Source organism: Corythoichthys intestinalis, chromosome 1 (assembly GCF_030265065.1).
Source record: "Corythoichthys intestinalis isolate RoL2023-P3 chromosome 1, ASM3026506v1, whole genome shotgun sequence".
Classification (NCBI taxonomy): domain Eukaryota; kingdom Metazoa; phylum Chordata; class Actinopteri; order Syngnathiformes; family Syngnathidae; genus Corythoichthys; species Corythoichthys intestinalis.
In genome coordinates this window covers 64,633,503-64,649,102 of record NC_080395.1, presented here as the reverse complement: position 1 = coordinate 64,649,102, position 15,600 = coordinate 64,633,503, and the positions used below count along the sequence as shown (strand labels likewise).

The 15,600-nt window shown below is 39.5% G+C and overlaps 1 protein-coding gene across 3 annotated transcripts in view; it reads left to right on the top strand.

Annotated features, from left to right (window-relative positions):
* mettl15 (methyltransferase 15, mitochondrial 12S rRNA N4-cytidine) overlaps positions 1-15,600 on the top strand; it is an 83,315-nt gene that overhangs the window by 47,612 nt on the left and 20,103 nt on the right. The gene's annotated exons all lie outside the window — the stretch shown is intronic.

The window sequence follows — 15,600 nt, the reverse complement described above, 5'->3', positions numbered from 1 at the left end:
AGTAAGGGCCCACGGTTCTGCAGTGTGAGGGAACTATAAGATCGAGGGGAAGGGGGGCTGGGGACTAAGAGAACAGAGTGGGACACATTGCCACGGTGACAGGGAGGGTACATACTCATGAACAAGCCGAGGGAGGATTAAAATGAGATGTTCCTAAGACCATGGCGTGGGCAGGAATCCTTTTACGTAGATTCTGGGGAAACCTCTCTCAAGGGATTCTGTAAGAAAAATGCACTTGTGAGCAGGGAATGACAATTAGGAGAGAGAGTTTCCAAACACTATTCTGTCAGCGGCAGTATACTCCTGCTGTAAACTCTTTGACGCCTACTCGTGATGCAAGTTGAGAGAAGCTCAAGAAATCTTGCAATTAACCAATATTATTGGAAGCCTGAGTAAAAGGCCCTTGCAGCCTACGCAGTGCATCGTCCGTCAGCGGTGGAGGATTCTCTCTCTTCTACTTTAGACTTTCCTGAAGATATAAGAGCGCATAACCTCATTGCAAGTCACAAAGTACTGCAGTGACCAAACCTTTTAAATCTAAAATTTCCAAAGTAATTGAAAACACAGCTTTCTTGTGTAAGTAACCTATTGTATTACATGAATATATTCAGCATTTTTTTTCTTTTCCTCTACTGTATATATCTAATTGGCAGGCTCCTGCCATTATAGCAGTGGTCGCTGCTCGGGCCCTTATTTTACCTAAGGATGCTGCACTCCAGGTTATGAAGTATATTTAGGTACTATTCTCTATGAAGAAGTGCCTATCATGATACTGATACCAATCACATGCATTAGCTACAAATATTTTCTTTATATTTATGGCGAGTGCTGAAAATGGACCAGATACAGGTCACATCATAGCTGAGTACACCCCAACCCATCAGGTGACACTCCTGTCAAGGTGTTAACTTCCTTGGATGCCCTAGATGCCGAACAGAGATGATTGCATTTCGATCTCATTTAATGACAGCTGACAGGAGGAAGTGTTGAGGGGTTTCCTCATTGGTCAACGCCTTCTATTGTCACATGTCATGACTCACCTGTTGTTGAAATCTTGTTAGGGAGAATTTTATCTTTTATCCAAAAGCTTTCATGGGGGTATATTCATTTCTGCCCCTTTACCAGTTTGGTAAAACAATTTCTTTTTTGAAAATGCAATTTAACGAATCTCTAAATCAGTGGCCCGCGATTGCGGGATTATTTTTACAGTGTAGTTTGCAATTCAAAATGTTGTTTCTGAAAGGGGGGAAAAAAAGTTTTCCGAAACATCAATTGATGTGTACTGAACTAGCATGTGCACTGTAATTATCAGTAATTCACATTTCCAAAAGTATTCCCTTATGTAGGCTTGCAAGCTTGCCAAGAAAACATTTGTAATTTGTGTTAGGGATCAGCAGACAAAGGCATGAATTACCGATCACCAGTCACAAACATCTTCACCAATATCATCCGGCGATGGGTAATGGCCAATCAATCGGAAGTAGCATCATTTCCCTATCCATGCACACACCTATGGACACATTTGTTGCAGTGTTGTTTTTGGCAGCCCTTTTAATTTTCGTATTAGTCTTTTGGACGAAAATACTTATTGGTCTTAGTCATAAGTCATTTTAGCCATTTCAAATTGTGTTTGTCTTAGTCTAGTTTTAGTCGACGAAAACTCAAATTTCATCTAGCTTTAGTCAGTAATTACTCAAAATGTTTTCGTCTGAAAACTTCAAAATTTCAGTCCATGAATGAATAAATAGTTTCCAACAATTTCGAATGAACACTGACAGACGACTCAGACGAGCACATAATTGTAGAATGTACAAGGACATAACCATCTTTGTGATGATAAAAAACACTCAGCAGGAAAACAATACATTAAAATGAATAAAACTCACCTGGACGTCACAAACTGTATGTAAAAAGTTTTGCAAGAGTTAAGACAACTCTCACCACGCTCAATGCTATGGCTACAAGTTACAATTAATGTGTGTTGATCACTCAGCTCAGACCTTTAAAGGCTAAAGCAACATGGCATATCCAGCCAAGATAAAAAAACGAAACTTATAAAGCAGCACCTGACATGTGTTTCACAAAAGGCAAGTCTGGAGCCTGGAGAGGAGGTGACTTAAAAAATTTACGAGAAAATTGTGGCAAAACTATGGCGTGTGTGTAGGGCGAGGGCAGTGCCTAATTTGTAAATCATAAGGTACCGGAACACAAAGTACATATGACAGCGCAGGAATGACGAGACGGGCTCAGGTCCCGGCACGAAATTGGTGCTTAAAAAACACGCAAATGCCCACTTGCCATGCTGTGCGACTTTCAAGCTTCAATTTCAGATATTATCAATGGTATAAATGTTATGACAACAATTTACAATTACTTAGGCTATACTCTGCACAGCACGGGCAGTTGCCCACATAACCACAGGTGGTACTTACAGTACATAGTCAGCAATTAGTTTCTCAACAGGTCTAACTTGTAAAACATGAAAAAAAATCAGAGATAACAATAAATAACACAAATCTCCCGTTATTATTTATTATAATAACGGGTGGGTTTGAAGAAGCTCTCTGGTCAGTTGCCGTATATTAATCACGATATAACATGGCTAGATTATTAATACATGGCTAGGGCCACATCACCAAATGTATCACTACGCTGTTATATTCGTGCCTTGAGTCTGTGGTTTACAAACATATTTATCCGTCAATTCACTATACTTCCATAATAATTCCAATAACACAGTTGTAATTATTGTATAGGCGCATGTGAGCAAATAAGTTGAAAATAATTCAAAACGGTGTTCCCTACTTTATTGCATTCACCTTGAACTGGGCTGCTGTCCAAACAGTTGTGCATCCCATCCCTGACCTTTCGCTGGATGTCCCACATTTTTTTCTGCTCAGTGCACTCTCCTCTCCTTCTGAATCTCCATGTAAGCGAGCTGATGTCGCGGTTCACGCCTTTTGCTCCGGCTGCTCTACCGGGCTAGCTGATGCCAGGATACTGGCCTGTTGCTCTGGCTGTTGGTGGGCCACCTGCCTGACTGCTGGCGCTGTAGCTGGCCTCCACTCCAGTTGGCCCTGAACCTGACCAGCCGCTGCCACGGTAGCAGCCTCCTGCCCAGGCTCTCCTGGCTGTCCGTAAACCTGGCTCGCTGCTGCGGCACTAGCCTCCTGCTGCACACAGTCCTGCCCGTTAGCATGATTACTGCTGCTGCAGCCCTCATCGCTGGTCGTTGCTGTTCTGAAGAAGTAGGCGAGCGTAAGGGGGAGAGAGAGGGAGCGAAAAGGAGAGTTGCACGGTGTTGACTGGCTGACTGTCCCCCGCTGGTTTTTGTTTAGTTAATAAAAGTCTCCATGCAACAGCCGTCCGATGCGTCTCTGTGGTCTTATACACCACACCACCTCCCCGAAGGAAGAATTGGACGTTGGAGCGACGACGAACGAGCCACGGAAATTGCCGGTCCACATATTATTTTCTATACATGAGAGGTGCCAGATCTGCGCAAATAATTCCCAGAACACCGGTATGCCAAAATCAAGAGGTGCCGGATCTTGTTCCGGCAGGATCCGTCACATATTAATCCCTGGGCGAGGGGCGCAGCACCTCACATTAGTGACACGACCAAACACTGCTACAATGCGTGCTAAATACTCTTATAAAGAAAATGTCACGTGGTAAATTTATGACGGAAACTATGATGAATTTTCATCTCGTTATTGCCTCGTCAGACAAAAACTGGCATTAGTCTTGATAGGCTTAAGTCGCCCAAGTAGGGATGGGAATCGACATCCAGTTCCTATTGAGAATCGGTTCCGTGCGTCTCATTTCCATGGAATCGTATGGCAGTTTATCTAATGATTCTCTTATAGATTCCAAGCAGTACGTATTATGTCACGTAATTTACACATGTTACACACGTTGTATTCAGCAAGTAAAATGACATAATTGTTCAAAAGAATGATTACTCACCAAGTGTAATCTGGAGCACCAATGCCAAGTGATTTTGCATTAATTTTCACAGGCCAGGTCATTATTCATGACACTATGTAAAGAAATGGTGATTTTTTTTGGGTCCATCATATTCCTTTTCGAATACTCTATAAGAAAAATGTAACATATATGTATCTAAAATAATCCTAAACAATTTTATTAACTTTAACACTCTCGGTTGGTAGTCCACCAATCAGTGTTTTTTTTCAGAATAATTTGAATTTGGTGTGTCGTAGTGCCAATCTGACTCCTGATTTGACACAAAAGTATATACTGTACCTCCGCATCCGCATCCAAATTACTTCCCGAAATGCACCTGACGACTACAACCAATCAGCATATTTTAGCCCTTAATTCGAGATAGGATGGTCCCATTGGTCCCAAACCACTTTTATTCTAATCAGGATCAAAAGGCCTTTCCATAGAATACCCCAACTATATCTAAGAAGGTAACAAATCCAAGTTAACGGAGGATTGTGCTAAAATTCCTCTTATACTGTATGAGATCCAACCATCCTTATGTAATTACACCAACCTAATTATAAACTTGTTAATATTTGGGTCAACAAAATAGATACTCTGCCCCTGCTGTTTGGACTAGCTGAAACTTTCTGTGTGTGCAGGCTTTCTCCACCATCTGAGAGGGTGTTCTCCACTGCTGGAGACACCATAAGTCTAGAAAGATCACGTATCCTACCTGAAAAAGCAGACATGCATATTTTTCTGCAAAAGAATTGTTAATTTTGCACATTTGCACCACGCACTGTTGTTGTATTTGACAGTATTTATCATTTTTATTATTATTTTTGAGTGCTATCAGCTCATATGTCCTTTTAAAAAGGAGGATTTTTTATTTGTGTTAGAAAATTTTTTCAGTAAAATGTCACACATTCTTGTATATTTGCCACAGTTACATATTGCCACAGGCTTTGGGCCTCTTTTGACCTCGTTGTGAGTTTGTAAGGTTGTGACTTCTGATTAAACAAACTAGATTCCAATCAAAATGTATGTTCTTCTTTTTCCCCAAATTAGAATTGATAAGAGAATCGATAAAGAATCGAATCGTTAAGCAATATCGATAATGGAATCGGAATCGTAAAGATCCTATCAATTCCCATTCCTACTCCCAAGACACATTTTTAGCTCGTCATCGTCACGACCTCCTAATGAAAAAATTGTTAGTCTACCAAATATTTTGTTATCGTCATCGTTGACGAAAAAAGCACTGATTTGTCATTTCTATTAAAGCTATCAAAAACCACAATGATCACTGAAACTACACAACTTGGAAAAGACTTGTGACCCAAGCTGTAGTGTGCATTTAGTTTTTGACCGAAAGGCTTACCGCAATAAAAGGCACCTATAACAGGTGTTGTGATATTGCCTGTTCTCACGGTATTTTTCAAACACCGGGAGAACAGTCTGATACCCAGCACCTCATTGGCCTCTCGAGCCCGAATGAAAGTAACCGTGCGATCAGATTCGTTTATTAGCGTGAGTTGTTCTTAACGAGCAACGTCACCCTTGCGTGTCGGAAGTCGTCTCCACAACAGCACAGATGGTGAACGAGAGAGCCGAGAATATGTTCCAATCCGGCGTAAATTCAGTTTTAAATGACCAAAAACAAATCGAATCGCTAAAACCCCAGCAACTGACAGCGCTTGAAGCATTTCTTTTAAAAGAAGATGTGCTGGAGCAGCGGTGAGTCTGGAGTTCCAGGCAAGTTTTGATACATATACCGTAATTTCCCGAATATAACGCGCACTTTTTTTCCCCAAAATCAACTTGTAAAATCATGGTGCGCATTATAAACGGGCACAGGGATGGAGACAAAAATATAAATATATACAGTGGTACCTCTACATACGATCGCTTCGACACACGAACTTTTCGACATCCGACGTAAAATTTGACTCGCCATTTGTTTCTACATCCGACGACATGCTCGAAATACGACGACAATGGCAGCACCGCAGACGAATGCACGGCGGATTTTCTTGTGTGACAAATCAACACAGGTTTCAGAAAAGGTTGGTACAGGTGGTGAAACAAGGAAAAAGTTGATGCTTACCTTCGAAATGAAGATGCAAATGACAGAAAAATATGAGCGTGGGGTGGGCATCCGTGAAATGGCTCAACAATACATCTCCACGGTCCTCCTCCGACCATCGTTCGCCAGTCTTTATAAATTAAGCTGACAATTCTTATTGTCTCCAAAGAAATCGCCAGCTTCGCCACGTTTTCATCATTTCTTTTACAACTTATTCAACACAAAACGCCTGCTGTCTGCCTCAAATGATGGTGTTCTCAAGAGAACATTCAAAGTGAAAGTGAAACTCAAGCTCACCGGTCTGTTTCTGGCACGTGAGCCCCGCGGTGCGTTCAGGTACACAAAAAAACGTCCGCCTTATTAGAACCCGATTCGTTACACTATTACAGAAATTATTATTATTCTTTTTATTACATTATTCCAATTTTGATTTATAATTTATTTGTTTTGCTACGTGTAATTGCCATTTGTAATAGCACCAGCAGTATTTTTTAAGGATTTAGTGCAGGTTTTTGGGCTGTGGAACGAATTAATGGAATTATAATGTATTCCTATGGGAAAATCCTGCTCGACATACGACCATTTCGACTTACAAACAAGGTCCTGGAACGGATTAACTTCGTATGTAGAGGTACCACTGTATCTATAAAGACCGATTTTTTTTTTTTTTTAATTGACACGGCCACGTTTTATTGAAGAAACGTATGCGGCGATCTGTTGCCGACCATTACGGTTCGTGACGTCAGCATTTTGTTTCGGTTGTGGCGAGCTAGGGAAGGAGGCGGAGTATCAAACAACGGAGCTAATCCGAGTTGCTTTATTGACATTTAGGCTGCAACAAAATACGGTAGCAATGTCTGTCTCACATGCAACCCGCGGAATATAACTATCTTTCCCGCTGTTCCCTCAACAGAATACCTCCCCCCGGGAACTATACAACATGCCAACATAAGTTCTGCCGGTGAATTCTGTTATAACTCGCTACACGGTAATACTTCACTCTGATTGGTTGAATGATTTCGTCAGTGTTAAATTCTGATTTTTTCACTGTTCATAAAGCACAGAATTTAGTTTCTTGAACTCATTTGAGTCAACGTTTATTGCAGCTCCGCAACTCGGACCGTAACAAACGTAACACAACACAGACTTTCTGTGTCCGTCAACTATATCTGTCCCTCGGGAAACTCAAATCCAAATAACATTAGTTCCTATTGTTACATTCTAGTCAACAGCGATGCGCTCTTCTGATTTCCGACCTAAATCACCACTTTTATTTTACCGTATCAATCCATGGAAGAAACATTTATTCATCATGATGAAACGAGCAAGTTTTACAGCAGCCTTTAAAAGAAAAGTCATATCTGTTTTGTTTTCTCCTGGATTCTGGTAAATTGAAGAAGTTGTCAGATCATATTATTACCGTACATATTGTCATTTTACGGTAATGTTTTAAACTACCAATGTGCTATGCTTGTGCTGTGTTTCACCAGTCAATAGAATGACATTTCTGTATCTGTACACGAGCTCTGTTTTCTTGTTTTCTTCTATTTATAGGTGCTAAAATTAGGGTGTGCGGTAAACACGGGTACAATAATTTTCCCTAGATTTTACAAGTAAATTTGGGGTGCGCGTTATACACGGGGGTGCCTTAAATTCGGGAAATTACGGTACTTGTTTTTTAAGTAAGCATTTTAAGCGGCCAAAGCAATGTGGAACCCCTGTTGCTGGCTGAGTACTACATTGTAGTCACTCAGATTTGTGGTGTCAAATTTGATCTTTGGTCAAGTGAACGTAGTGATTTTTGAATGCGTGCAGAGATTTTTATTTTATTTCTTCATTTATTTAATTTTGCGAATTATGTAGCAGTGTGTCAGTGTAAACAAGGCTTCATTTTATTTTGGGAATAACATGGGTTTATAATATGGGACCAATATCTTTAAAAAGGACGTGCATTTTTAAGACAAATGGTCTTGCAAACGTGATAAAATGACATTAAACATTTATTTATTTATTTATTTATTTTAAATAATAATGAAATAATGAAACTTCTGGCATTATGTCACAATCACACCCTTCCAGGTCCTACCGTCATTGCCTACATGAGCATTACACTCCCCTAGCAGAATAAAGGAACCTGCAGCTGGTAGTGCTATCGAGTACTGCTTCATGCCTTGCTCTTCACTGTCACATGGCCAGGAGGCAATAATCATGCCCACAATGACTGCAATCCTTTCTAGGACATTGCATGGATAGATTCTTGAGACACAGATGCCAGCAGCTCCTGTTTGTTGCTCATTAGTGGCTTTTTATACAGATGCTGTTAATACAATACTACTCCCTGACAGAAACTATACTTAACACGTCTTTTCTGCAACAAAACAATTGCTCTCTGACTCGCTGAGCATTTTTTTAGTATTAGACTTTAGTTTTAGATCTTTTTTAAGGCTTGTTCAAATTTCAATAATTTATTGTTCCACTTGCAAGACGCTAAACTACTTTGCGCTTTTCACCAGCAGAATGCTCTGCCTTTGTACTGTATTACATGAAAAACGTAACTTGCTTAAAAATGTGAAACAACCGCCTGAATTATTTTCCTTTGATAAGGCTCAAGAGAGAAACGTATTATGAAACCTATTTGAGATTGGTATTAGTGAGCTAAGCAGGAGAAAAAATATCACAGAAAAGCACAGCTAAGATTCAAATATTTACCTGTAATAGTGTTGTGGCTACCAAATTCATTGCTATATAGGCAATATAAATGTGTGTTAGTTTTGATAACATTCATTATTTAGATCATTTGACAGATATTAGATTTTAGAACTTTTTTCTTTAACTGAAATGAGGGAGCACAAGTTTAAGGTATGAACAAGCACTTGAGCACCAGTCTGTCTGTGTGTTCTATGTTTATAACCTTCTCTGTTTTTTCCTTCACCGGATTGAAGATATTTTCATCACTGGTCCCCTGCTGAAAGCAATCAATCAGCATCTTGTCTTAGGCTTCAGTGACGCAGGTAACAGAACTGAGCAGGTCAACACAAGGGAGTATTTCTGGCATGATTTGTAAGAAGCAGCAGTGGTTTGAACACTTGTCCTCAGACCATATTGTAATGGCTTATTATCTTGTGAAATTGAAGTTTTTATCATCAATTAGATATTTTATAAATGTGTACAAATTTAATAATTAAATAAAATAAATTTAAAAAAAATCTCTTATTTCACCTGTGGGGTGGGGGTGGGGGGGGGGGGTCAAATTAATCCCATTCGGTGCCACCATAAAATATTGTGAGGTGCTACAACTATAAATAGTTCAGAACTCTTAAGTAATTATGAGTCCACAGTTGAACCATAGCCCATACACCACTGGAACTTGTCCTTTTTAATAATAAAAAATGTTACATAAGGCATTTATGTATCCAAGTCTGTGTCTAGCACACATAAAGAAATTAATAATTTAAAATCTTATGTAACTATTTTGCATATTTTTAAATTCATATCAGCGATTTCAAAACGTACTAGAGATGGCCTCTAGTAATTCCAATTAAGTATGAAAGTATTTGATGCTTGATGTATATGATGGAGTAAAATACCAAGTTAGAGAAAAAAAAATTTTTTTTACATAGCAACTTGTAAAGCACAAATTGGTCGTGCAGAAAATATTGACCTAGCCTGTGTATATAAAGAACAGGTGTGAATTTGTTTAAATACAGTAGCTACAGTAAAAGCTAAATTTTACTGCATATGAAATGTGAATGGCTTTACCTTGCTGGCGCTAAACTGGTCTTTTGGACGTTGATCCATTCTTCACATTTTCTCTTCCGAGTTTTTGGTTTCGGGAAACGTATGAAGAAAACATCCTTCATATGTCGTAATGTCTAGAGCAGTGTTTTTCAACCGGTGCGCCGCGGCACACTAGTGTGCCGTGAGAGATCGTCAGGTGTGCCGCGAGAAGTTATCCAAAATAGTTTATTTTTTTATTTTATTTTTTTTTTTTAACGTCGTCGGGCGGAGTTTGTAACAGTCACCTCCTTAAATGGTGTTCCTCCCGACATCCAACACAAGGTGACGCTGCTTTATTTACATTGAATACGTTCTTTTTCTGTTGCTGCTTACTTTTATGTTGGAGTTCTGCGAATGCGTGTGTGCGAATCGCTCAGCTCCCGAGCGACGATTGGTCAAGGTGGATTTATTATTATTTTTTTGTGAATAAATGTGCATAAGTGGAAGCTTCTCCCCTTTTTGTTACTTTTATGGACACATCCTACTTACCACGCGTTACAAGTTGCAGTAGGAAAGCAGGGGTATGTATGGTCAAGGTGGATTTATTATTATTTTTTTGTGAATAAATGTGCATAAGTGGAAGCTTCTCCCCTTTTTGTTACTTTTATGCACACATCCTACTTACCACGCGTTACAAGTTGCAGTAAGAAAGGAGGAGTAGGTAGAAGCTTGCGGTTGTGTGCAAATGAGCAGTGTATTGCTCTTGTCGTGTTTAAGTACTGCTCAGATTTTTGCCATCTGCTACCTTGCTGTCCGCGAAAATGTGGACCCCAGCACGTCTACTGTACATCATTTGATTAGAGTCGTCAAGTGTCAATATACACGCAAGTGTCCTTTCCATTTCAACCATTTTTGAGACCGTCAATCTTCCCCCTGTGTTTTATTCCAAAACATTGTTGAGGACATCAAGGTGGCTAAAAATCGGAGCAGTTCTTGAACGTGACACGAGCAGTTGCATTTGCTCTCGATTCAAACCAGGTCAATTGACTATTTTGTTCGCCTCCATGAAAACAAAGAGAGAAAAAAGGCAACTTTTTAAGAAACACTACAAAGGTAAATGAGAAAGCCCTCAAAGCCAGTTACCTTGTTGCTAAAGTTGCTGCTGAATCCAAAAAGAGGCAATACTACCTGCCTGCAAAGCCATTGTCAGTGAGATGCTTGCGATTAAAGACATTTCTAAAGTCCCCGTCTGACAATTCAGAGCTTTTCAAGCCTAACCGCTATAAAAAATAGAGAGAGACTAAGACCTGTTGATGAAGATTCCTGCAAGGATATCGGCTTTGTGTTCATCCATACAGGCTCAAGTTTCACACTGAGTAAGTATAGATATCGAGAAATTATTGCATAATTAAATATACTGTACAGAAAGTAATTTTGGAACATTTTTGGTTTGTGGTGTGCCGCGAGATTTTTTCCAATGTAAAAACGTGCCGTGACACAGAAAAGGTTGAAAAACACTGGTCTTGAATTGTTTCTACAAGTTCCATATCAGCAGTCTTTGATCAGCATGTTCTTTTTTGAAAGATTACCGGAGAAAACAAACAGAAATAACATGGATTGTATGCGAGGGCGTGTCAGTAATGTCCCACTTCCGCGTTACGATGGCGATGTCAGGGTCTAAAAATAGCATTCATGCGGTACGCTATTGGTTCCTCTTGCCATACATGAGTAATGAATGCAAGACAATTGAAAGTAGCAACACCTATAATCCACACAGAACACAACAATTCATTCCAACATCAATATTTTATTATTGATGATATTATGGTAACTTAATATGCAGCAGTCTTGCAAGTCAAAATCGTGATATGAAATGACCCATGTCGTGAAATATTTTCCATATCACACAGCATCAGTACCTCGTATAAATGACATTGATGTGAAAGACAGTTGCTCAAAGTATTTAAATGTTATAGAAATTGCACATCTCTTAGATGTCTGCAAATGGAGAACGTAATGTTTATATACGAAAAAAGAAACCGGTATGAGTGAAGCCATTTTGTAATCCTGTGACTTCTGTTTATGATCAGCAGCACATACACGCCAATGACTTGAACACTGGTATAAAGGAGCTAAAAAAAAAGGCGCACAGTCTTTATCGTTTATGTACCTGTTCAATCTGTAGATACCTTTCTTGTTTTTCCATCTTAAACCCTAACCCTTGGATCTTCCTATATCACTGGTCACCAACTACGGTCCTCAAGGGCACCTATCCAGTCTGTTTTCCATGTCTCCCTCCTCTAACAAACCTGAGTCCAATTATCAACTCATTAGCAAGCTCTCCAGAAGCCTAATAACGATCCTGATTATTTAAATCAGGTGTGTTGGAGGAGGGAGACATGGAAAACAGACTGAATAGGTGCACTCAAGGACCGGAGATGGTGACACCTGCCCTAAATCATGTGGCAATTTTTTTCACTAAGACCTTATACTTGTCCTGTCTGTATAGTCGAAAGACGAAAACTGGCATACTGACTGTTAATTCTGAATATCCACATGGGACAAATAGTATGACTGTCGTCACGAGGAAAGGCAGTCAATTTGGGGTACTCGCATTTAATTGGCTAAAAAAAGTACTGGTAGTCCCCGAGTTATGACGTACCCGAAATATGTGATTTTGACTTCACGACAACGGAGTCTCGTCCTCCATTTCGTCTTCATTTTTTTTTTTTTTTCCTAATAATTAAAATAATATAATACATGTAATAATACATGTTTTTGGATGGTTATTTTGAGATTTGGGGGGTATTCAGGGGTACTTAATGGGTTCATTCAGATTCACACGGAAATTGGTGTTACATCGCCAGCGTAGGAACGGAACTCGTTTGTAACCCAGGGACTACCTGTACTGGCATATACAGTATCTGCCTTCACCTATGATGGCCACTTTGGGAAATACTGGATTTTTCAATTTGATGAACATTTTTTTCCACTTGTATGCACATGAAAAAAGTGTTTTTTCCTTTAGACTGCCAAATTCTAATGTCATTATCCAGTCCCTCAAAGTGGAATTGAAGTAGTATCTTGCTTGTGATACCAACCAACAGGCAAACCTTTAGAATGCAAGGAAAAACAAATTTAAAATGAATACAAGTGGTCATTTGCCATATTTTAATACATTAAATGGTCTTCATTGGCTAGATTTAAGCACACAGTGGTACCAGTATTGTTAATAACGGCGTTAAAGTATAAAGGCGTTACTAACGGCGTTATTTTTTTCAGTAGTGAGTAATCTAATTAATTACTTTTCTCATCTCTGCAACGCCTTTGCCGTTACTGAGGATGTAAAGGCGTGTGTTACTATGCATTGCTATGGAGGTTGAATGACGCGAGAAAAGTGAGAGACACGCACTTACGGAGATAGCAGAGCAGGAGTGGAGAAGAGGGAAGGGAGTTGTGACGTCATTGCAAACGTGATGCTAGGTGGCTCCAATAATACATGACTGTAGCCGATAGCCTAAAAACTACACTCACATGATGCTACGGTAGATATCACATGTGTATAGAACTAGATGCGAAATGACAGACTCGGCGGCATTGGCACATTGTATAGAGAACTAGATGCGAAATAATAGATTCATCGGCGTTGTAAACTGCCGCCATCTTAAAGCAGTAGACTTCACAGGGAGGCTCTGTTGTAAAGAACCTTCCTAGCTAACCTAAGTAACTTTTTATCTAAAATACTCCTAAATCGGCAAAATTTTGACTTGAATCTATCTTTAAATGATGAAACAGTTTTAAAACATTCACATGTCGAAAGTAGACGGAAGGGCACTAATACAATAACGTGAGCAATTTTACTAACGTTACAGTTGATTCACAACATTAAATGACTTACAAACATAGCAAAGGTTACTATCTAGTTATCGCAATACCTGCAATACCCCTGTGTCTAATTAAGTTTAGGATAAAGAATTGAGCTAGGGCCAATTGTCCCAAAAACACTTTGAACTTCACATAGTGTGACCTATGTTGTTGTTTTTTTTATTTATTGAATGGAAAAAAAGAAAGAAAGAAAAGTAACACCAGTTACTTGGCCAAGTAACTAATTACTCTTATATTCAGGTAGCTCAGTTACTAGCTCAATTACTTTTTGGGAGAGGTAATTTGTAACTGTAATTAATTTTTAAAGTAAGATCAACAACACTGACCTCTACATAAAAATGAACTTATTTGAAATGGTCGCATGTCGAGGGGGATATTCCCAGAATACATTATATGTCGATTAATTCATTCCACAAACCAAAGACCTACGCTAAATCCTTCATAAGTGCTGCAGGTACATTTACAAATAGCAATTACACATAGCAAGACAAATAAATTATAAATACAAATTGGAATATATGATAATAATTAACAAATCAGGTTCTAATGTGGCGATCTGGTTTTGCATGCTGTTCCTGAACGCACTGTGACTGACGAGAGAGTGAGAGAGGTGCAGAAGACTTTTTGCTTTCACTTTTCATGTTCTATTTTTCTTGGCATCGGCTACGGCGTACAGTAGCCGTGTTGTGTTGCACAAGTTCTGAAATAAATTATTTAAAACCTGACGAATCTGGTGACTTCCTTGCCGATTTTACAATAATAACAATTGTCACCTTAACCAATAAAGACTGCCGAAAGGAGGTAGGAGGTGGACCGTCAAGATCATAGACATATTCCATCGTGTTATCTTAATTTCAATGGTAAGCGTCACCTTTTTCCTTTTTTTCCACAACCTGCAGTAGCTTTCTTGCGACTCATGTTGATTTCTCTCACAAGAAAATCCGCCGTGCTGCCTTGCGGGGAAAAAAATGAAATTGCATCGCTCTTGTAAATCATCGTATTTAGAGCATGTCATTTGTCGAAAGGATCATATGTCGAGGTACCGCTGTACTTACTGTATACCAGTTTATCTTCTATTTGAGGCCTAAGCCCATGTGTGTTTGTAGACAGAAGCAAGGGCGTAGGTTTGCATTGGGACGGAAGGGACATAACACTACTAACTTTTCAGGATGCTGAAATTGTCCCCGTTAACTTTTAAGCAACCTTATTTGCATTATATAATGGCTTCAGAATATAGGTCATTTAGATTGTCTTCCCATATGTTGTAAGGATAGAATTGACCCTACCATTATTAAGTGAATTATTTTCATTATTTTCAAACTTACTATACATCGACCCGTTTTCACTTGCTGAATGTGCCAGTCCATTTTTTCCCTCTCAAACGCAAATTTGATTGGCTGATGACTTGACCCCCTGCCCCCCCCCCCCACACACACACATTCACAGCCCGACAGAAATTCAACATACTTCCCCCTTCGAAGACGAGGGATATTAGAATTTTTTTTCCACCAGCAGCAGCTACTGTAAATAATGTAAAAAGACGTCAAGTGTTGTGGATGTGAGGAACACACCACAAATTTTGTTACTGAAAGTCAGACCTGCGTCAGAGTTAGTAAAACATTGATCTATGTGACCTTCGCAAACTTGAGGAGGAACTGTGTTGAGAGAAATATCAATGAACTAAAGATTATCCCCCTTGTAGATAGTTCATTCATTCATTCGTGCATTCATTTTCCATGCCGCTTTTCCTCACGAGGGTCACGGAGGTGCTGGAGCCTATCCCAGCTAACTACGGGCAGTAGGCAGGGTACACCCTGAACTGGTTGCCAGCCAATCACAGGGCACAAGGAGAGATACAACCAATCACACGCACACTTAATTTAGAGTGTTCAATCAGCCTACCATGCATGTTTTTCGGATGTGGGAGGAAACCGGAGTTCCCGGAGAAAACCCACGCA